Source organism: Mobula hypostoma, chromosome 22 (assembly GCF_963921235.1).
Source record: "Mobula hypostoma chromosome 22, sMobHyp1.1, whole genome shotgun sequence".
Lineage (NCBI taxonomy): Eukaryota > Metazoa > Chordata > Chondrichthyes > Myliobatiformes > Myliobatidae > Mobula > Mobula hypostoma.
The window spans coordinates 51,997,566-52,019,686 of record NC_086118.1 but is presented as its reverse complement, the minus strand read 5'-3'; the positions used below and the strand labels follow the sequence as shown (position 1 = coordinate 52,019,686).

Below are 22,121 nucleotides of genomic sequence, written 5' to 3'. Positions count from 1 at the left end.
CGGTATACGCGGTAATCCACAGAGGGCAGCACGGAGCGCAGTGGCCAGCGTTAGCGGTTTTACAGCGCCAGTGATCAGGGTTCAAGTCCCACCGCTGTCTACAAGGAGCCTGCACGTTCTCCACGTGGCCGTGAGGACTTCCTCCGGGTGCCCTGGTTTCCCCGCAGATTCCAATACCCGCAGTTTAGGGTTGGCAAGTTGTGGGCGTGCTACGTTAGCACTGGGGGGGGGGGGGCGTGGCGATGCTAGCGGGCTGCCTCCGGCATATCCTTGGACTGCGTTGGTTGTTGGCGCGGACGGCACACTCCACTGTGTGTTTCCATGTTTCATTACAAAGCTAATCTTTTCTTTAAAAGTTCCCACTGATGGCAACAAGCTCGTGACCTGGCGATCCGTGTTATGAGCGACTGTAGAGGGTCTTGTCTTCAGCCCGTATGTCAGGGCTCTGATTTTACAGTGAAGATGAGGTTCGCAGGATGCAGCAGATCCTCAGTGCATCTCAGTTCCCCCCAACCGTGGAGGGTTTTACTGGTGTTTGTTCACGGAGCCCGAGTTTCAGACTCAAACACAGTTAAAGGAGGGTTAAACTTGAAGAAGGGTCACGGCCCAAAACTTGGACTGTTTATTTCCCTCCGTAGGTGCTGCCTGACCTGCTGAGTTCCTCCTGCAGTTTGTGCGTGTGTTGGAAGGCACAGCTCACTCATTTGGGAAGGAGGGGGAAGGGAGGGGGGCAGAACAGAGGTGAGGGAGGGGGGGGATAGAGAGAGACGGTGGAGGACAGGAAGGGGGTAGGAGAAATAGAGTTTATTCTGGTCCCGGATACAAAGGACTCGGATTCACTCCATGTCGTGAGATCCCGAGTGACAACACCAAAATCACCAGAGACAGAGAGTCACGCAACAGTCACAGAACAGGAAGGAGGGCTATTTGGCCCATCAAGTCTCTGTTGACTCCAGGCACAGCAACCCCCCCCCAATCACATTCACCTGTTCTTCCCCCACTCTACAAACTATTCTCTCCTAAAGACCTAACCAGTTCCCCTCTGTAGGCCCTACTGGCTTGGTTTCCATGGTGCCACTGGGCAGGGAGCAGCTGAACATCATGTCCTGCTGGGCGAAGTGCTTTTCTCCCCCTCCTCACCGAATCTCACACCCAAAATTTTAAATCCGGGACCACTGGTTAACATGTCAATGGGAGCGGTCTCCTTTTACCTCTGACAGCTAAACCGGTCACCATTTAAGTGATCTCTATCAACTTTCTCCTCAATTTGTACCTCAAGGAGAACTGCACCATCCTCCCAACCTATCCATAAGCAGACATCCCACCCTGCAGAAACTCATTTCAGGGAGGTAGCACCCCCACCCCACTGCAACACCATATCCCACCCTCCCCCCCGCCACCCCGCCCCGCGACCTCCAAGGGTGTATGTAATACTTTGTTTAGTGATTTTGTCTAATCTGTAAACCTGGTTGGGTATATGTAGCAAATGTGACATTAAAATATGTACTTATATTATATTATCATGTTTATTCTATTACAACTTTAAGCCAAGTCTACAGGGAGTTCGGCCTCATCAGGTAGGACATCAATAGCGGAGCCCCTTAGCAGCCAGCCAGCTAGTTTAAATAACGTTAGCTATGCTAATGAACTGTTAAACTCACCTCAACATATTTCTTACATTTTAACCCACCATGGGCAATAGAAAAGTCACTGTTGCAAACAGTGCAGCGAGCAACACTGTCATTATTTTTGAGGTCGACTGTAAAGCCCACCCACAGGGAAAACTGATGGGTCTACTTAGCGGGGGTCCCCGATATTTCTTGCACCGCGGACCGGTTTAATATTGACAATATTCTTGCGGACCGGCCGACCGGGGTCGGGGGTGTTAATGACGACCGGAATATAGTGATAAGTCAATAGCATCATAACATTTTAAGTAATGTTTGGATATCAAACACACAGCGCATATTTTCCCTGTATGAACATATAAAATCATTGCAACACACCAATATCACTGAATCAGTGCGAGCCCTGGGCTTGTTTCGCTGCAACAAGACGGTCCCATCGAGGGGTGATGGGAGACAGCGATACTCGAAGGAGGTTCCTTATGTCCGGTCTATTCCGCAATTTAGTTTTCATTGCATTCATTACAGAGAACCCCGCTTCGCAGTGATATGATGTTGGAAATGGAAGCAAAGTGCTTTCGTGGCTATCTCAGGATATTCAGCCTTGACTTTGATCCAGAATGCCGGCAGAGATGTTATGTCAAACATACTTTTCAGCCCGTCGTCATTTACAAGCTCGAGGAGTTGATCTTCCTGCGCTGACATGGATGATATGTGGGTAATGACCTCGCGTGCGTTAAAGTTCAACAGTGTGTGACAGGGAATGAGGAAAGGTGCAGCTGACTCATATCATCTCATATCACCAAATCATATTGTTTCCTCACGGCCCGGTGGTTGGGGACCACTCTTAGCACAAAGAGAGACCAATCAGGATGCTCGCTCTCCCTCTCCCTCTCAGAAAAATCCATTTCCAGGATATTGTATATAATTTCTGGGCGTCAGGGAGCCACTATCGATATGCGGGAGACTCCCGGATCTTCCGGGAGAGGTGAGATGTCTTCATAAGGCCCTCATCCCCTCCCTCGTGTTAATCTCTCCCTCTGCAGGGCCCTCCCATGCCACCTAAAGTCCACTGGCCAGAACTGGACAGCATACTCCCTTTGTGGCTTAATGTGACGGGTCACACTGAATTAGGACAAAGGGCAGAGACAGAGATTAGCTGTAATTATGTTCCAGCCATGTGCTCCATCCATCTGATGTTAAATGCTCCATCTGTGGGGCCCTTTGAATATAGATTCATAGAGTTACACAACATCAAAACAGGCCAAAGGTGGGAAATGGAACCAGCTTAGATGCGAATCTTGGTCAGCATGGACCAGTTGGGTCGAAGGGCCTGTTTTTCTGCTATATGACTCTACACCTTGTCCATGTCACCCAAGCTGCCTGTTTATACTAATCCCATTTCCCTGCATTTGGCTCACATCCCCCTGTCCAAATGTCTTTTAAACATTCTAACCGTACCCATCTCCACCACTTCCTCTGGTCCACTATCAGCCTTTGGTATCTTCAAAAGTTGCCCCTCAGGTATCTTCAAAATCCCTTAAAATTGGTAAGGAAACACCAATCCCCTCGAACGGAAAATCCTACAAAAAGTAACGGTTACAGCCCAACCTATCTAGGCTCAAGCCCTCCCACCCACTGAGCACGTCTACACAGAGCGTTGTCACAGGAAAGCAGCGTCCATTGTCAAGGACCCCCACCACCCAGACCATGCTCTCTTCTCGCTGCTGCCATCAGGAAGAAGGTCCAGGTGCCTCAGGACCCACACCACCAGGTTCAGAAACAGTTATTAACCCTCAGCCATCAGGCTCCTGAACCAAACGGAATAACTTCACTCAACTTCACTCACCCCATCATGAATTGTTCGCTCAACCTGTGGAGTCACTTTCCAAGACTCTTCACCTCATGTTCTCAATATTTATTGCTTAGTTATTTATTATTATTTTTTTTCTCTTTTGTATTTACACAGTTTATTGTCCTTAGTTGTTTGTTTGTCCTGTTTGGTGTGGTCTTTCATTGATACTATTATGTTTCTTGGATTTACTGAGTATGCCCACAAAAAAATGAACCTCAGGAGTCTATATGGGGACATATACGTACCTTGATAATAAATTTACTTTGTACCTTGAAAATCATTTTCATCTCATCTTAAAATCCATGTCCTGTCCAGAAGATGGTAGATACAGCCCAGTCCATCACAGGCGAAGCCCTCCCCACCATTGAGCATATCTACGCGGAGCGCTGTCACAGGAAAGCAGCATCCATCATCAAGGACCCCCACCACCCAGGCCATGCTCTCTTCTCGCTGCAGCCTTTGGGCAGGAGGTACAGGAGCCTCAGGTCCCACACCACCAGGTGCTTACCCTTCAAACATCAGCTTCCTGAAAACAGTGTGGAGAAATTCACTCACCTCATCTCTGAACTGATTTCACAGCATATAGACTGTCAAGGACTCTACAACTCATGTTCTCAGTATTGTTTGCACAATTTGTCTTCTCTTGCACATTGGCAGTTGGTCAGTGTTCGTATAGGTGAAGTTTTTCCTAAATTCTATGGTATATCTTTATTTGCCTGTAGATACGCCTGTAAGAAAATGAATCTCAAAGTAATTTTTGGTGATAATGGCTTCTTTATTAGGTACACCTGTGTACCTTCTGTTAATGCAAATATCTCACCAGCCAATCATGTGACAGCAACTCAATGCATAAAAGCATGCAGACATGGTCAAGAGGTTCAGTTGTTGTTTGGACCAAACATCAGAATGGGGAAGAAATGTGATCTAAGTGACTTTGACCGTAGAATGATTGTTGGTGCCAGATGGGGAGGTTTGTGTATCTCACTCGCGGGATTTTCACGCACAACAGTCTCTAGAGTTTACAAAGAATGGTGCGAAAAGCAAAAGTCATCCAGTGAGTGACAGTTCTGTGGGTGAAAATACCTCGTTAATGAGAGAGATCAGAGGAGAATGGCAAGACTGGTTCAAGTTGAAAGGAAGGCAACAGTAATTCAAACAACCACGCTTTACAACAGTGGGCTACAGCAGCAGCAGACCATGAACGTACACTCAGTGACACTTTATTAAGTACAGGAGGTAGCCAAGAAAGTGGCCACAGAGTGTGTGGATGATTTGATTTTCAAAATACTGCTGATTTTGCATCCTTGTGTCCGGGTAAGATGAGTTTATCTTCCAATCCCTCGTAACTGGATGTCAGCATCACATGCTGCATACTACCAGCTCAAACTCATCACTTCATGGCTCAGCACTATCACTGAAGCACAGATATGTGTCCTTACTGATAGTGCCTTGGGAACAATCCTGACAGATTCTTACTGACTGACAGATATCCCCATAAATGGACCTTAGCCTCCAAGATACAGATTCTGCTACCTCCACCATTGACCTTAGCCGTTAAAGAGGACCCAGGATTAAAAATGACTACAGTTGGAGAGAATGTTGTTCCACTGCGAGAGGAGCTGTCGTTCCAACAGGGGCTCAGGTCACTAGCACAGACAACATGCTGAATATAGAACGTGGGACAGTAGAGCACAGTACAGGCTGTTCAGCCCACGACGTTGTCTCTTAACTCTAAGATCAATCTAACCCTTCCCTCCCCCTTAGCCCTCCATTTTTCTATCATCCATCTGCCTATCTAAAAGTTTCTTAAATGCCCCTAAAGTATCTGCCTCTACCACCACCCCGGGTAAGGTGTTACATGCACCCCCAACTCTCCGTGTAAAAAACTTACTCAGACATACTTTATACTTTATACTTTATTGTCGCCAAACAATTGATACTAGAACGTACAGCCATCACAGCGATATTTGATTCTGCGCTTCCCACTCCCTGGAGTACAAATTGATAGTAAATATTAAAAACTTTAAATTATAAATCATAAATAGAAAATAGAAAAATGGAAAGCAAGGTAGTGCAAAACCACACCCCCCCCTATACTTTTTACAAATTAGCTTAAAATTATAAAGTTTAGCATTAGTGTAAGCAGCAACGTCATTTTGCAAAGGCAGAAGACACAAGGTTCAACGTGTTCGGATTTCTGGGATCCCTTGCTCCTACTAACTTCACTCCAGCCCCAACAATGCCTGCAATGGGGGTTTTCACAGACGCGAGTCTTCCGAAGACAGGGTAAACTCCAGGAACCACCACATCGGCAGACGGTGATTTCCTTGGGGAATCCTGTGGACTGTTAAATTGGTAAGCTCTGCTTTTCAGGATCTGATTTCGGTGCAATCCACAGTTGCCACAGTTAGGACAGGGAAGTGGTTTTGAGGTATGTCAGCCATAGCCCTCTTGAATACCAAACAGGACCGAGGGGCAGAATTCCTTATGCCTTAGTTTACGTGGCCCGATGGGAATTGTGCCCAATGGGATTAGCACAGGGGAGCAACCCCAATGTAAAAAAACAGCCATGATCTTATTAAATAGCAGAGATTACGTTATCGTTGTACACACTAGTGTGCAATGAAGCTCCCTGCTGGTGTGAAGCCCACAATATCCGTGCTGATCATCAACGAGTGCACAAACAGCAGAATTCTGTTACGCATTGCGGCGCGCACCGAGGCAGTTCAAACAGAAATGCTGGAGACTCACTAAAAGAAGAGGGAGAGCTACAGGCTCGAGAACGTGGCAGCGTTATTGGGAAGGGGGATGTGAAGGCAGTGATCAGTTCGGGATTCCGAGAGCAGTGGGCGAAGATGTTGTTCTTGATCTGGTCAGCTGGAGTTTCAAACTCCTCTACCTTCTTATATGATGCCTGTGATGCTGCAGCAAATATGTTTCAGTGTACCTGTGCATATATATTGGATCTCACATCAGAAGATTTGTCCTGGGACCAGCACGTAAGTGCTATCGTAAGGAAGCTACTCTGGCGCCTCTACTTTCTTGGAGATTTGGCATAGGTTCGGCATGTTGCCCAAAACTTTGCCAAATTTCCATAGATGCACAGTGGAGAGTATCCTGACTGGTTGCGTCACATCTTGGTATGGAAACACCAAAGCCCAAGAACAGTAAAAAAGTGGTGGTTCCAACCCTCCCCATCATTGAGCACATCTACAAGGAACGTTGCCAAATGGTCAACGTTCACAGACCACCACCATCCAGGCCATGATCTCTTCTCGCTACTACCATTGGGCAGGAGGTCCAGGAGCCTTAAGTCCCACTCTACCAGGTTCAGGAGCAGATATTACCCCTGGACCATCAGGCTCCTGAACCAACGTGGATAACTTCACTCACCTCAACGCTGAACTGATCACAGAACACATCCAATGGACTCACTCTCAAGGACTCTACAACGCGTGTTCTCAGTATTTTTTTTTTACTTTTTTATTTGCACAATTCGTCTCCTTTTGCACATCAGTTGTTTGTCCGTCTTTGTTTATGTATAGTTTTTCATAAATTCTATTGTATTTCTTTATTTTCACGTAAATGCCCGCAAGAAAATGAATCTCAGGGTAGTATATGGTGACGTATATGCACTTTGAACATGTCCTTCTGCATATGACAATAAAGGCGACTTCTGGCTCCTCCCCGGAAGGCAGAAAAGAGAAAAGGAATGGTCAGGGTGGCAGGTATCCTTGGTGATATTGTTAGCTTTCCTGGCACAAGATGGACTGGACGGAGGGAATTGAGAACCCCGTGATGGACTTGGCAGTGTTTACAACTCTGTGGTAGTTCTGTCGTTCCAGACACTAATTCTAGCCCATCGTCCTTTGCATTCAATTGTATTAAAGGGTCCAACTAAATACAAAATGCCCTCAGTGGTGACTCTGTCCAAAAGCCGAAAGAATTCGAAGATGCAGACTGGTTCTCCAGAAGGAGCTCCAGTGGTCGTTGGTGCGCTACTAACTCTGCACAAGCTGACATTGGAGTGAGAGTTATCGAGCACTACAGCACAGAAACAGGCCTTTCAGCCCATCCAGTCCATGCCAATTCTGTTATTCTAGTCATTTCGACCCACACCTGGACCCGCCCCTCCACGTGCCCACACAGACCTCTCTTGGATGCTGAATTGAACCCACCCCCACAGCTTCCACTGGCAGCTTGTTCCACACTCCCACCAGCGAAGCAGTTCCCCCTCATATGCTCTTAAACATTTCACTTTTCACCCTTAACCCGTGACTTTTAGTTCTAGTCTCACCCAACCTCAGAGGAAAAAGCCTGTTTGCATTTAACCTAGCGATACCCCTCATAATTTTGTATGCTTCTATCAAATCTCACCTCATTCTCCTGCGTTCTAAGGAGTAAAGTCCTAACCTATTGACCATGCCATCTCTTACAAGGTGTCTCAAATAGAGAAAAAACAGAATCACGGGCTTCTTATTCGCGGTGACCGTGCTTTTTGCTTTTGGCTGCCAAGCTGCAAATGCGTGTAAGGTTGTGTCCAATAACCTTCCAGGCCTGGGATTGGACTGTATGTGTTGATAACAGCACATGCTTGGCCCAGGGACTGGATCCTCTCCCTTCATTAAGAACCAATTGTTGACCTTCTGGATGCCAGTGCTCCATTTCTGCGATTAAACCGCGCCACTTTCGACGTGGGAAAACCAGCAAGAATTCCCTTGCATACTTGTCGGCATTTCCATCACACCATCAGCCTTTGTGGGTATTTGTTGTTGATGGCAAGAACTCATTAATCAATGGCAAGTCTAACACTCTGCATCTCCAGCTCCATATTTGGACAAGATATCTCCAGATGGGACAAAGCAACAGAGAAGTTAGCAGCTGACCACTTTAACCCTTCCTGCAGTCGTGACCACACGAGCCTGCGCAAGCCTCCCGCCATTCCATCTGGTCATTCCTGCCATTCTGAATTCCTCTGGTGTTCAATCCCTAGGGCATCACCTGATTTAGATCAGATCCAATCAGACCCACGAACAGACTCGGACTGAGATTCTATCCAATCAGAGTCAGATTCAGATTTATTTACCCCCATGTACATGAAAACATACAGTGAAATGTGTTGTTTGCATTAACAACCAACATAACCCAAGGATGCGGTGGGGGCAGCCCGGAAGTGTTGCCACACAGTCCAACACCAGCACAGCATGCCCACCATGTTCAGCAGAACAACGCAACAAAATGAAACAAGACAGCAAAGCAAAGCAAGCCCCTCCCCACCCACACAAACAGACAAGCCTTCGACCCCAGGGCAGACCCACCTCCAACCCCCAGTTCTTGGTCTTGGACTCTCAGACTCACAGACCTCAGGCCTCCAGGCCTCCAGTCCTCCAGTCCCTGACCGCAGATTCACAGACCTCAGGCCTCCAGGCCTTGACCCCGGACTCTGAACCTCAGGCTTCCAGGCCTCCAGTCCCTGACCGCAGACTCACAGACCTTAGGCCTCCAGGCCGTGGCACCAGACTCTGAAGACTCATAGACCTCAGGCCTCCAGGCCTCCAGTCCCTGACCCCAGATTCACAGACCTCAGGCCTCCAGGCCTCCAGTCCCTGACCCCAGATTCACAGACCTCAGGCCTCCAGGCCTTGGCACCAAACCCTCAGTCTCACAGATTTCAGGCCTCCAATCTCCAGCCCTTGACCCCAGACTCTCAATACTTACAGACTTCAGGCCTCCAGTGGAAAGTGACCGCTGCTCACCTCAAAACATTGCCACTTGGTAGCAAGTTACAAGATGATTGGATCGGACTGTAGACTGAGGAGGAAGGTCAGGGAGAGGAAGCAGGGGCTGCAGCTGCTCTTTAAAGGGAAGCTGGGTGAATGTTTAAGTGAGGCACATTTGGAAAGGGCAAAGAGAGCAGAAGCGTGACATCATCAACAACTTCCACCAGGTGATGGGGTGGATATTGGGGACCGCTCGGCCCATCGTTCCTGTACCAGCTCCTCGAGAGCACAGGTGCATTCAGTGTGCACTTTCCAAAGTAACATCCTGAGGTCTATAACTGTGCTTATAGATGGAATCAGTTCAGTGTTTTCTCTGGGGGCAGCGTTCCAGATCGTGACTACTCTGCAATGGAAACATTTCTCCATATCTCACTTTTAAGTTTTTGCCAAAAATTTCCATCACTGCCTGCTCAGTAACATCTGATAAAGCTATAAATAATTGTTACTCTAACTGCAGCCACCCTTCCTTCCTTGGACCTTGTCGGGCTGAGAACCTCTCAAAGATTAATGGAAGACCAGCTTTATTTGTCAGACGTACATCGAAACTTTGAATGTACAATGAAATGTGCCGCTCGTGTCAACGACCAACACGGTCTGAGGATGTGCTGGGGGCAGCCCACAAGTGCCAACGTAGCATACCCACAACTTGTTATCTCCAATCAGTATGTCCTCGGAAACCAGAGCAGCCGGAAGAAACCCACGTGGTCTTGGGGAGAACGTACCAACTTCTTACTGGCAGCAGCAGGAATCAAACCCCGATCGGTGACTGTTGGCACCCTGAGGCGATTATCCCAACCGCTAAACTACAGTGATGCCACCCACAGCCCATTCTGGGAAGTTGTTGGCCGGATACAATGGTGGACTGCCTAACCGGTGCGGGCTGGTGACACGGGGCTGGAGTGGGAGATGGGTCAGACAACGGAAGAACGGGAGGTTTCTTTAAATAAGCGCTGGCACTTAGGTCTCTATTAAAAGTCTGAGCGTGTCAAAACATTCTGAGGGGTCTCAATGGGATGGATATGGAGAAAAGGTTTCCTCTTGCGGGAGAATCCAAAACCAAGGGTCAATCTTAGAGATGTAGCAAAGGGTTCTCTTTCAGGGAATTGTGAGTTTTGGAATTTTCTTCCCTAAGAGCTGGTGGATGCAGAATATTTTTAAGGCAGAGGTAGCATCACGACGGGACAGGGTCGTCAGGACAGCTTTTGACACGTTGGCCTTCACAAGTCAGGGCACTGAGTACAGGAGGTGGAATGCTATGTTGAAGTTGTACAGAACATTGGTGAGGCCATGTTTGGAGCAAGGTGCGTAGTTCTGGTCACCTACCTACAGAAAAGGTGTCAACAAGATTCAAAGAGTGCTGAGAAAATTTTACAAGGATCTTGGCTGGACTTGAGGACCTGAGTTATATAAAGGTTGAATAGGTTAGGACTTGAATCCCTGGAGCATAGGAGAATGATGGGAGGGCTTATAGAGAGATACAAACTTATGAGGGGTACAGATAGGGTGAATGTATGCAGGCTGTTTCCCTCAGCTTGGGTGAAAGTAGAACGAGAGGTCATAAGTTTAGGGTGAAAGGTGAAATATTTAAGGGGAAATTTCTTCACTCAGAGGGTGACGCGAATGAGCTTCCAGCAGAAGTGGTGGATGTGGGTTTGATGGCAACATTTAAGAGAAGTTTGTATAAGTACAAGGATGGGAAAGTTATGGAGAGCTATGGTCCGGGTGCAGGTAGATGGCACTAGGCAGAAGACCAGGCCAGCACAGACTAGATGGGCCAAAAGACTTATTCCTGTGCTGTGGTACTCTATGACTCTATAGAGAAGTTCTTGATAAATGAGAGGTTCAAGGGAACACTACTGGTAGGAATGAATGCAGGGTTCGGTTTATAATCCGAGCAGCCAATGAACTCATGGAACAGAATAACACTGACACAGAGACATTTCCTCAATCACACTATAACCATGATGACCACCAAACACCTATCTTCACTAATCTTGCAACCTTCCTCCCCGCCCCATCCCACAACTCAAACCCCCATCTATATTAGGGGCAGCATTGGGAGTGTAAAAGCTACTGAAAGTGTAGTGCAGATCAGAGTGAGATAGACGAGGCCAAGTCCATCTTATCCTACAAGACGTGCATTTAAGACTCTGATAATGGCAGGTAGAAGCTGCTTTGAGCCTGGCGGTACATGCATCTCCTACCTTACCCCCAATACCATTTGCTCTAATTTTGCCCACTAACCTCCTATGTGGGACCTTATCAAAGGCTTTCTGAAAATCCAGGTAAACTACATCCACTGGCTTTCCCCTGTCCATTTTCATAGTTACATTCTCAAAAAATTCCAGAAGATTAATCAAGCATGATTTCCCCTTCTTAAATCCATGCCTACTCGGACCTATCCTGCTACTGCTATCCAAATATGCCGCTATTTCATCTTTTATAATTGATTCCAGCATCTTTCCCACCACTAATATCAGACTAACTGGTCTACAATTGCCTGTTTTCTCTCTCCCTCCTTTCAGGGCCCTGGTGAGACCACACCTGGAGTATTGTGTGCAGTTTTGGTCTCCAAATTTGAGGAAGGACATTCTTGCTATTGAGGGAGTGCAGTGTAGGTTCACAAGGTTAATTCCCGGGATGGCAGGACTGTCATATGTTGAAAGATTGGAGCGTCTGGGCTTGTATACACTGGAATTTAGAAGGATGAGAGGGGATCTGATTGAAACATATAAGATTATTAAGGGATTGGACACGCTGGAGGCAGGAAACATGTTCCCGATGTTGGGGGAGTCCAGAACCAGAGGCCACAGTTTAAGAATATGGGGTAGACAATTTAGAACGGAGTTGAGGAAAAACTTTTTTACACAGAGAGTTGTGGATCTGTGGAATGCTCTGCCTCAGGAGGCAGTGGAGGCCAATTCTCTGGATGCTTTCAAGAAAGAGTTAGATAGAGCTCTTAAAGATAGCGAAGTGAAGGGATGTGGGGAGAAGGCAGGAAAAGGGTACTGATTGTGGATGATCAGCCATGATCACAGTGAATGGTGGTGCTGGCTCGAAGGGCTGAATGGCCTACTCCAGCACCTATTGTCTATTGTCTGCCTGATGGGAGAGAAGAGAGAACGTCCAGAGTGGGTGGGGTCTTTGATTATGACGGCTGCTTTACTGGGGCAGCGAGAAGTATAGACGGAGAGGCTGGCTTCTTTGATCCACAACTCTCTGCATTTCCCTACGGTCATGTGCAGATCAGTTGCTATACCAAACTGTGATGCATTTAGACAGAATGTTTTCTCCGGTGCTTCGATAAACATTGGTAGGAATTGATGGGGATAGGCTGAATTTCTTTATCCTCCTGAGAAGGTAGAGTGGTTGGTGAACTTTCTTGGCAGTGATGTCAACATGGTTGGGCCAGAACAAGCTCCTGTTGATGTGCACATCTCAGAATTTGAACCTCAACACCTTTGATGGAGACAGGAGCATGTGCACTGCCCCCTCGCCCTTTCCTCAAATCAATGAGCAGCATTTTTGTTCTGTTGCCATTGAGAGAAAGGCTGTTGTCATGATACCATGTTACTAAACTCTCCATCGCCTTCCTGTACTCCGGCCCGCCGTTATTTGAGACATGGCCCAGCCCACTAGGGTGGATTCATCTGCAAACTTGTAAATGGACTGAGAGCCACACAACGATGAGAGTACAGGGAGCAGCAGATAACAAAACAGGGTTGAGATACCGCACTATCTTCCCTGGAGCCCATTCAAGCTCCTCTGTTTCATGAAAGTAAGGGAATTTTTTTATTAGCTGGGTTACTAGAGAACCAGTTACCAATCTTAACACTTTTGGCTCCCATTTTTATGTTAGAGAGCCACAGTGCATTGCATGGGACAATAGATTGGGAAAGAATGGGGCAGGAAAGAGAGGTAAGGGTGTCAAAGGTTACAAGGAGAAGACAGGAGAACAAGATTAAAGGGGAAAACAAGTCAGCCATGATAGAATGGTGGAGCAGACTTGATAGGCTGAATGGCCTAATTCTGCTCCTGTTTCTTATGACTTCACAATCTAAATAATCAACACCTTTGCCTCAACGGTGGTAAAGATCTTCACATATTGCAACAGGAAGCAGGGAATTGAAGAGTTTCAAGACCGAGTAGAAGGTACAGGTAGGTGGAGATGGAATCAAGGGAGGGAGGTGGAGATGGAATCGAGGGAGGGAGGTGGAGGTGGAATCGAGGGAGGGAGGTGGAGATGAAATCGAGGGAGGTAGGTGGAGATGAAATCGAGGGAGGTAGGTGGAGATGGAATCAAGGGAGGGAGGTGGAGATGGAATCGAGGGAGGTAGGTGGAGATGGAATCGAGGGAGGGAGGTGGAGGTGGAATCGAGGGAGGGAGGTGGAGATGAAATCGAGGGAGGTAGGTGGAGATGAAATCGAGGGAGGTAGGTGGAGATGGAATCAAGGGAGGGAGGTGGAGATGGAATCGAGGGAGGGAGGTGGAGATGGAATCGAGGGAGGGAGGTGGAGATGAAATCGAGGGAGGTAGGTGGAGATGGAATCAAGGGAGGGAGGTGGAGATGGAATCGAGGGAGGTAGGTGGAGATGGAATCAAGGGAGGTAGGTGGAGATGGAATCAAGGGAGGGAGGTGGAGATGGAATCGAGGGAGGGAGGTGGAGATGAAATCGAGGGAGGGAGGTGGAGGTGGAATCGAGGGAGGGAGGTGGAGATGGAATCGAGGGAGGGAGGTGGAGATGGAATCGAGGGAGGGAGGTGGAGATGGAATCGAGGGAGGGAGGTGGAGATGGAATCGAGGGAGGGAGGTGGAGATGGAATCGAGGGAGGGAGGTGGAGATGGAATCGAGGGAGGGAGGTGGAGGTGGAATCGAGGGAGGGAGGTGGAGATGGAATCGAGGGAGGGAGGTGGAGGTGGAATCGAGGGAGGGAGGTGGAGATGGAATCGAGGGAGGGAGGTGGAGGTGGAATCGAGGGAGGGAGGTAGAGGTGGAATCGAGGGAGGTAGGTGGAGATGGAATCGAGGGAGAGAGGTAGAGGTGGAATCGAGGGAGGTAGGTGGAGATGGAATCGAGGGAGGGAGGTGGAGGTGGAATCGAGGGAGAGAGGTAGAGGTGGAATCGAGGGAGGTAGGTGGAGATGGAATCGAGGGAGGGAGGTGGAGGTGGAATCAAGGGAGGGAGGTGGAGATGGAATCGAGGGAGGGAGGTGGAGGTGGAATCGAGGGAGGGAGGTAGAGGTGGAATCGAGGGAGGTAGGTGGAGATGGAATCGAGGGAGAGAGGTAGAGGTGGAATCGAGGGAGGTAGGTGGAGATGGAATCGAGGGAGGTAGGTGGAGATGGAATCGAGGGAGGGAGGTGGAGGTGGAATCAAGAGAGGAAGGTAGGAAGACCCACTGAGTTCCTCCTGCAGATTCCAGCGTCTGCGGCTTCTCGTGTCCCCATGATAGACACACACCCACCGATGTAACAAGTTGCCGTGCCAGGTTGAATGGAAGGATTGGAAAAGGCATCCATTGAACATCTGAATGACAGAGCAGTCTCACCAGATCTGGCAGGGTGACGTACTTGGTCAGAGAGCAGGTGAAGAGTTGCTGAGAACGTGAATGTTAGTGGATGCTAACTGAAAACAACATCCCATTTCTGAGTAACACTGACAGGTAAATGCAGGGGGAGATTGATAACAATCACATCCATAACAATCAGGGTGTAATGAAGATGGCTCCTAATAAAAACGTCATTAGCTACTGCACTAACAATGAGTGGTGTCTCTCTGTGCAGCAGAGAGGGACTGGATCAATCCTACCGTTCAGCCTCAGACAGAGGTGCTCTCACTCAGAATGATTCACACAAGCACTGTTCCCTCTAAGCTGCATGGCAGCGCCGTAACTGAAATGCTCCCACGCACATAGCGTCTGATGCCATGCAGCTAGAAAAAGTTTATGAAATGTGAAATATTTTCTTTGTTGTACTGTATTTCATTATACCCTTCAATTAACAAATAAAATCAAAGGTATACAATTTTAAAATGTTCATTCTAAATATTCATAGTATGCATATCACAAAAAAACTCACTTAAAACGCCGCACAGTTTTCAAACCATGTAAAAATGTCCTGCTCAGAGCAGTGGTTGGTCCGCAGAACTGTAAAGAAGGTTTAGAGGGAACGTTGCACACAAGGGCACTAGGGAATACCCTCTCCCCAGGACACCCACTCAGTCCAAACTCAGCCTTCTGAAGCATCAACTCGCCAGTCAGTGCGTGTCCATTAACCAACATGTTTGCTGCCTCGCCTATTGGTCCTGAAGGCCATTCTGAAGCTTGAGCACAACATGTGTGTAGTCTCTACTTCTGAACTTTATTCTATTATGGATTTACTGAGTGTGCCCGCAAGAAAACGAATCTCAGGGTTGTTTATGGTGACATACATGTATTCTGATAATAAATTTACTTTGAACTTTGTACTTGGGATGCTGCTACAAGCATGTTCTTCATTGTACCTGTCCTTCACCATACTTGTACAGAGGAAAATAAACTTGACATTATTTAACTTAACTTGAAAACATCCCAGTCAGTATTTATTATGGTAAAGAGGATTCATTTACCAGTTACTATGTTAAATTGCTGTGATTAAATAGCATTTCACTTTCCTTTATCAGCTCTTACACTGTTTAAGGAGTTATGACAAATGCCAAGTAAATACCCATCTTTGCCCCTCTGGCCAGCTACCACTCCCAAAGTTCAAAGTTCAAAGAAATTTTAGCACTTCAGTTTATATACACTATGTTACCATATACTAATTTGAGATTCATTTTCTTGCAGGCATTTACAGAAAAAATTGCTTTATTTGTTGGTTTCTTTGAATGGTTTTCTTTGTTTCATGGCTATCAAGAGAAGGCAAATCTCAGAGTTGTATTCTGCATACATACTTTGATAATAAATGAACTTTGAACTCTAGAATCTATGAAAAACCACACATAAAGACTGACAAATAACCAATGTGCAAAAGAAGACAATATGTGTAAATAACAAAATATAATAATACTGAGAGCATGATTTGTAAAAGGTCCTTGAAAATGAGTCTGTAGGTTGTGGAATCAGTCCTGAATTGTGGTGAGTGAAGTTATTCACACTGGTTCAGGAGCCTGATGGTTGAAAGGTAATAACTGTTCCTGAACCTGGTGGTGCGGGACCCAAGGCTCCTGTACCTCCTGCCCAATGGTCACAGCAAGAAGAGAGCATGGCCTGGTTGGGTGTTTGATGATGGATGCTGCTTACTTCTGGCAGTGCTCCATGTAAATGTGCTTAATGGAGGGGAGAGCTTTGCCTGTGATGGACTAGACTGTACCCAAGACTTTCTGTAAACTTTTCTATTCCTGAGCACTTCCTTTCCAGCTGTCCCTTAAAGCATTACTGGTGCAGACAACCCTGGTTCCAGATTTTCTCCACATCCATCCTGGCTACATCTTTCAGAATCTTATGTTTCATTCAATTCCATCGTCAGGGACGCCTGCAGCCCAGGTTATGCACCCTTCCCACTGCTGCCTTCAGGGAGAAAGTACAGGAGACTCAGGACTCACACCACCAGGTTCGGGAACAGTTATTACCTTCAGCCATTAAGCTCTTGAACCAGAGGGGCTAGCTTCACTCGCCCCATCATTGAAATGTTCCCACAGCCTATGGACTCACTTTCAAGGAATCTTCATCTCATGTCCTCAATATTAATTGCTTATTTATTTTTATTATTATTTCTTTCCATAAGACTTAGTAGTAAAATTAGGCTATTTGGCCCATTGAGTCTGCTCCACCAGTTAATCATGGCTAATCAGTTTTTTCCCTCCTTAGCCCCACTCTCCAGCCTTCTCCCTGTAACCTTTGATGCCATGTCCAATCAAGAACCTATCAAGCTCTGCCTTAAATACACCCAACAATCTGGCCTCCATAGCCACCTGTAGTAATAAATTCCACAAATTCACCACCCTCTGGCTAAAGACATTTCTCCACATCTCTGTTTTAAATGGGTGCTCCCCATCCTGAGGCTATGCCCGCTTGTCCTATACTCCCCCACCATGGGAAACATCCTTTCCACATCTACTCTGTCCAGGTCTTCCAACTTTCGAAAAGTTTCTATGAGATCCTCTTTCATCCTTCTAAATTCCTGTGAGTACAGACCCAGAGCCATCAAATGTTCATTATATGGTAACCCTTTCATTCCTGGAATCATCATTGTGAACCTCCTCTGAACCCTCTCCAATGCCAGCACATCTTTTCTTAGATGAGGAGCCCAGAACTGCTCACAGTACTCAAGGTGAGACCTCACCAGTGCCTTACAAAGCCTCAGCATCACATCTCTGCTCTTGGTTTTGACCTTTTGAAATGAATGCTAACATTGCATTTGCTTTCCTCACCACTGACTCAACCTGCAAGTTAACCTTTAAGGCGTTCTGCACAAGGACTCCCAATTCCCTTTGCATCTCAGATTTTTGGATTTTCTGCCCATTTAGAAAATAGTCGGCACATTTATTTCTACTACCAAAGTGCATGAACATGCATTTTCCAACATCGTATTTCATTTACCATTTTCTTGCCCATTCTCCTAAGTCCTTTCGCAGCCTACCTGTTTCCTCAACACTACCTGCTCCTCCACCAATCTTCATATCATCTGCAAATTAAGCCACAAAGCCACTTGTACCATCATGTCAATCATTGATGTACAGCATGAAAAGAAACGGTCCCAACATCAACTCCTGCAGCTATCACTAGTCACTGGCAGCCAACCAGAAAAGGATCCTCTTATTTCCACTTGCTGCCTCCTACCAGTCAGCCAATACTCTAACCATGCCGGTAACTTCCCTGTAATAAACTTTTCTTTCTTTTTGTATTTGCACATGTTGTTGTCTTTTGCACTCTGAATGAACATCCGAGTTGGTGAGATCTTTCAGTGACTTTGTTATGGTTATTATTGAATAGATTTATTGAGAATGCCCACAAGTAAATGTATCTCAGGGTTGTATATGGTGACATATATGTACTTTGATAATAAGTTTACTTTGAACTTTGAAGTCCCCTCTCACTCTTCAGAACTCCAGCAGATACAAACCCGGTCTGGCCAACTCCTCCTTATCAGGGAACTTTACAGTTACCAGTCTCGGAACTGATGCCAACACATTAACATTTTTCCTGAAGTAAGGAGACCAACACCGTACACGACCTCCAGATAGAACCAAAGGACAACCTGAAGACAGGTTGAGCAAGCCAGGGCCTCACTTTGGGGCGAAGGCGGATGAGAGGTGACTTGACAGAGGTGCATAAGATGACAAGAGGCATAGATCCAGTGTTTAGCCAAAGACCTTTTTACAAGGTGGAAATTACAATTATGAAGAGGCAGAATTTCAAGGTGATTGGAGAAAAGATTAACAGGGGTGATAGAGGTAAGTTGGTTGCATAGAGAGTGGTGAGTGCTTTGAACACGCTTCCTGGGTGGTGGTAGAGGCAGGTATGTTAGGGGCAATTAAGAAACTCTTACATGCATGATAGAAAAATGGAAGGCTATGTCGGAGGAAAGGATAAGATTCACCTGGGTCAGCACACATCACGGGCTGAAGGGCCTGTGTCGTGCTGTAATGCTCTCCGTATTCAAGTTCCTCACAACAAATGACAACATTCTGACCACAAGAGATTCTGCAGATGCTGCAAATCTTGAATGACGCAGACACACAAAATGCTGGAGCAACTCATCAAATCAGGATCTACGGAGGGCAGTAAGCAGCTGACATTGTGGGCTGAGGCCCCGAACCAGGACTGGAAAGGGCAGGGGCAGAAGCCAGGCCAAGAAGGAGGGGGAGGGGGAGGGGAAGGAGGACAGAGGGGAAGGAGTGGGAAGAGGAGGAGGGGGAAGGGGAGGAGGGGGGAGGGGGAAAGGAGGGGGGAGGGGAGGAAGGGGGAAGGGGAAGGAGGAGTACAAACTGGCAGGTAATATGGGAGGTGAGACCAGGTGAGGGGGAAAGGGGGTAACATTCCATTAGCTTTAACTTGCTTTTAACTTACCTCATTATTTGCTGCTCTGGACTTTTATAAATAATCCAGAACATAAAGAAAGAAAGATGAGGATTATTTATCATATATACCTGTGCATTGAAACATCTAGACATACAGTGACATGCATCATCTGTGTCAATGACCAACACAGTCCGAGGATTGTGCTGGGAGCAGCCCACAAGTGCCGCCGTGCTTCCAACACCAACATAGCATGTCCACAACTTTACTAACCCTAATCTACATGTCTTTGAAATGTGTGAGGGAACCAGAGCACCCAGAGAAATCCCATGCGGTCATGGGGTGAACTTACAGATGGCTGCAGGAATTGAACCTGGATTGCTGGTGCTGTAATAGCATTACACTGGTTCTGTAATAGCATTATACTGGTGCTGTAATAGTGTCACACTGGTGCTGTAATAGTGTTACTCTGGTGCTGTAAGAGCATTATACTGGTGCTGTAATAGTGTGACACTGGTGCTGTAATAGCGTTACACTGGTTCCGTAATAGCATTATACTGGTGTTGTAATAGTGTTACACTGGTGCTGTAATAGTGTTACTCTAGCTGCAATGCTACTGTTATGTTTTGTAACTTCTAAATATTAAACTAATCAAAGGAAGACATGGAGTCCGTGACTGTTACTTCATCTTTACTTTTTGCGAGGCATGCATGTATCTCATGGTAGCATCATTATGTATGAAATTTACATATAACCTATAATGAATTATTTAAAAAAACAAGGATACTTAATCAACCAATATGTGTACAAGACTACTCAAATATCATTGAAATATTAAGTACACAACAGCTACAAGGCATGAGATGCTGGAATCTGGAGCAACACACAAAACACTGGAGGAACTCAGCAGTCAGGCAGCATCAATGGGGGGGGGGAATGGACAGTCAGTGAGACCCTCATCTGGACTGAAAAGAAGAGGGGGGAAAAGCCAGTATAAAAATGGAGCTGAGATCACAGTCTATGTTCTTATTGAATGGCAAGAACAAGATGGAGGGGCTGAGTGGCCTACCCTGCTGCTAACTAACACACGCAAAACGCTGCAGGAACTCAGCAGGCCAGCCAGCAGCTATGGAGCTGACCAAGCAGTCAAAGTTTCAGGCAGAGACTGGAATGGAAGGGGGAAGGCAGCAGGGCAGCAGGGTAGAACGGAGGAGGAGGAGGAGGAGGAGGAGGGAAGGGGAGGAGGAGGGGAGGGGAGGGGGAGGAGGAGGACGGGGAGGGGAGGGGGAGGAGGAGGACAGGGAGGGGAGGGGGAGGAGGAGGATGAGGAGGGGGAGGAGGAGAGGGGAGGGGGAGGAGGAGAGGGGAGGGGGAGGAGGAGGTGGGGAGGGGGAGGGGAGGGGGAGGGGGGAGGAGGAGGGGAGGAGGAGGAGGAGAGGGGAGGGGGAGGAGGGGAGTGGGAGGGGAGGGGAAGGGAGGGGAGGGGAGGAGGAGGGGGGAGGGTGAGAGGGAGGGGAAGGGGAGGGGGAGGAGGAGGGGAGGAGGAGGGGGAGGGGGGGAGGAGGAGGAGGAGGAGAGGGTGAGAGGGAGGGGGAGGAGGAGGAGGAGGAGGAGGAGGAGGAGGAGGAGGAGGATAGCTGGAAGGTGATAGGTGAAGCCAGGCAGGTTATGCTGAGGCTAAAGAAATGCAGGCCTTTCCATTTTCCCAGTGACGTCACTATGCTAGTGTGAGAGGATTCTCACTCTCTTGCTTCTGCAGCGTCAGCCTGGCCCACATTACAGATGAAAACTCAAACAATTAAATGGGGGAAAAATGAAAGTCTGCAAATAAACAAGCTGAAGGTTGTTTTGTATGGAAGGGCCTGACTGTTTGCCTTGGTGCTCATCCAGCTGCTGGTCTCTGTGATACAAAGGGACCGGGTCCTTTATTGTCTCGGATCACAGCCCTGAACTTTGGTGAGACTGATTAGCCGATGTGTTTGCCGACAAGCCCCATGCACTCCACCAAATAGCATGAGCAAACAACGGGGCCCATTCTGTGCACAGCTTCGAACAGTGAGCATCCAGGACCAGAGCCACTCTCAGCACTGGAAAGAAATTCTCCACCGCTCGCTGCAGAACCCTCTGCCAATCGGGACGGGGGTGTCAAATTGTCTTTTTCTTCTTGTATGTTGTCCATCCTTCGTTTCTGTAACACTTCATAAAATTGCTTTTCAGTGAGTTGTACTGTCTCATTCTTGACTTCCGAAGGACCTCTGAATTGCAGAAGAATCAGAATCCAACAGTGTGGAGCCTCGCCGCACATGACTTGGTTCCTCTTCACTCCTACGGCTCACACACCAGAATGGCCTTGGCCTGAGACAGACGCGCCACACTAAGAGGCTGGCTATTAAATCAGAAATCATGCAGGGCAGCACGGTCACACAGTGGTTGGCATAACACTCTACAGGAGCTCAATGCCCACAGCTGTCTGTAAGGGGTTTCTACGTCCTGCCCGTGATTGTTCCAAAGACGTACCATTAGGGTCAGGGTTAGTGAGCTGTTGGCGCCAGAAGCTTGTCAACACGTGCAGGCTGCCCCCCCAGCACAATCTGCGGACTGCGCTGGCCGACGACGCAACCAGTGCACGTTTTAATGTTTCGACCTACACGTGACAAATGAAGCTGATCTTTAAATGAAGAGGGTGGAAACGCTCAGTAGCTGAGGATGCGCCCACGGAGAGGGAAGCGTTTCACAGAGACTAACAGATCCATGGAACGCGCAGCCGGGGATGCGATAGCAATGCTTTGGACATGTATAGACGGGGCACAAGAACAGGAAAGGAATTGAGAGATGCACACCATGTACGGGTGGGTGCACAGT

General features: G+C 47.4%; 1 protein-coding gene across 5 annotated transcripts in view; it reads right to left on the bottom strand.

Annotated features, from left to right (window-relative positions):
• gcgra (glucagon receptor a) overlaps positions 1 to 22,121 on the bottom strand; it is a 136,324-nt gene that overhangs the window by 55,211 nt on the left and 58,992 nt on the right. Inside the window, exon 2 of one of the 5 annotated variants that reach the window (XM_063030586.1) lies at positions 4,036 to 4,208. The exons of the other annotated variants lie outside the window; for them this stretch is intronic. The gene's annotated coding sequence lies outside the window, so the exon portion shown is untranslated. The remainder of the gene's footprint in view (positions 1 to 4,035; positions 4,209 to 22,121) is intronic. 5 annotated transcript variants of the gene reach the window in all.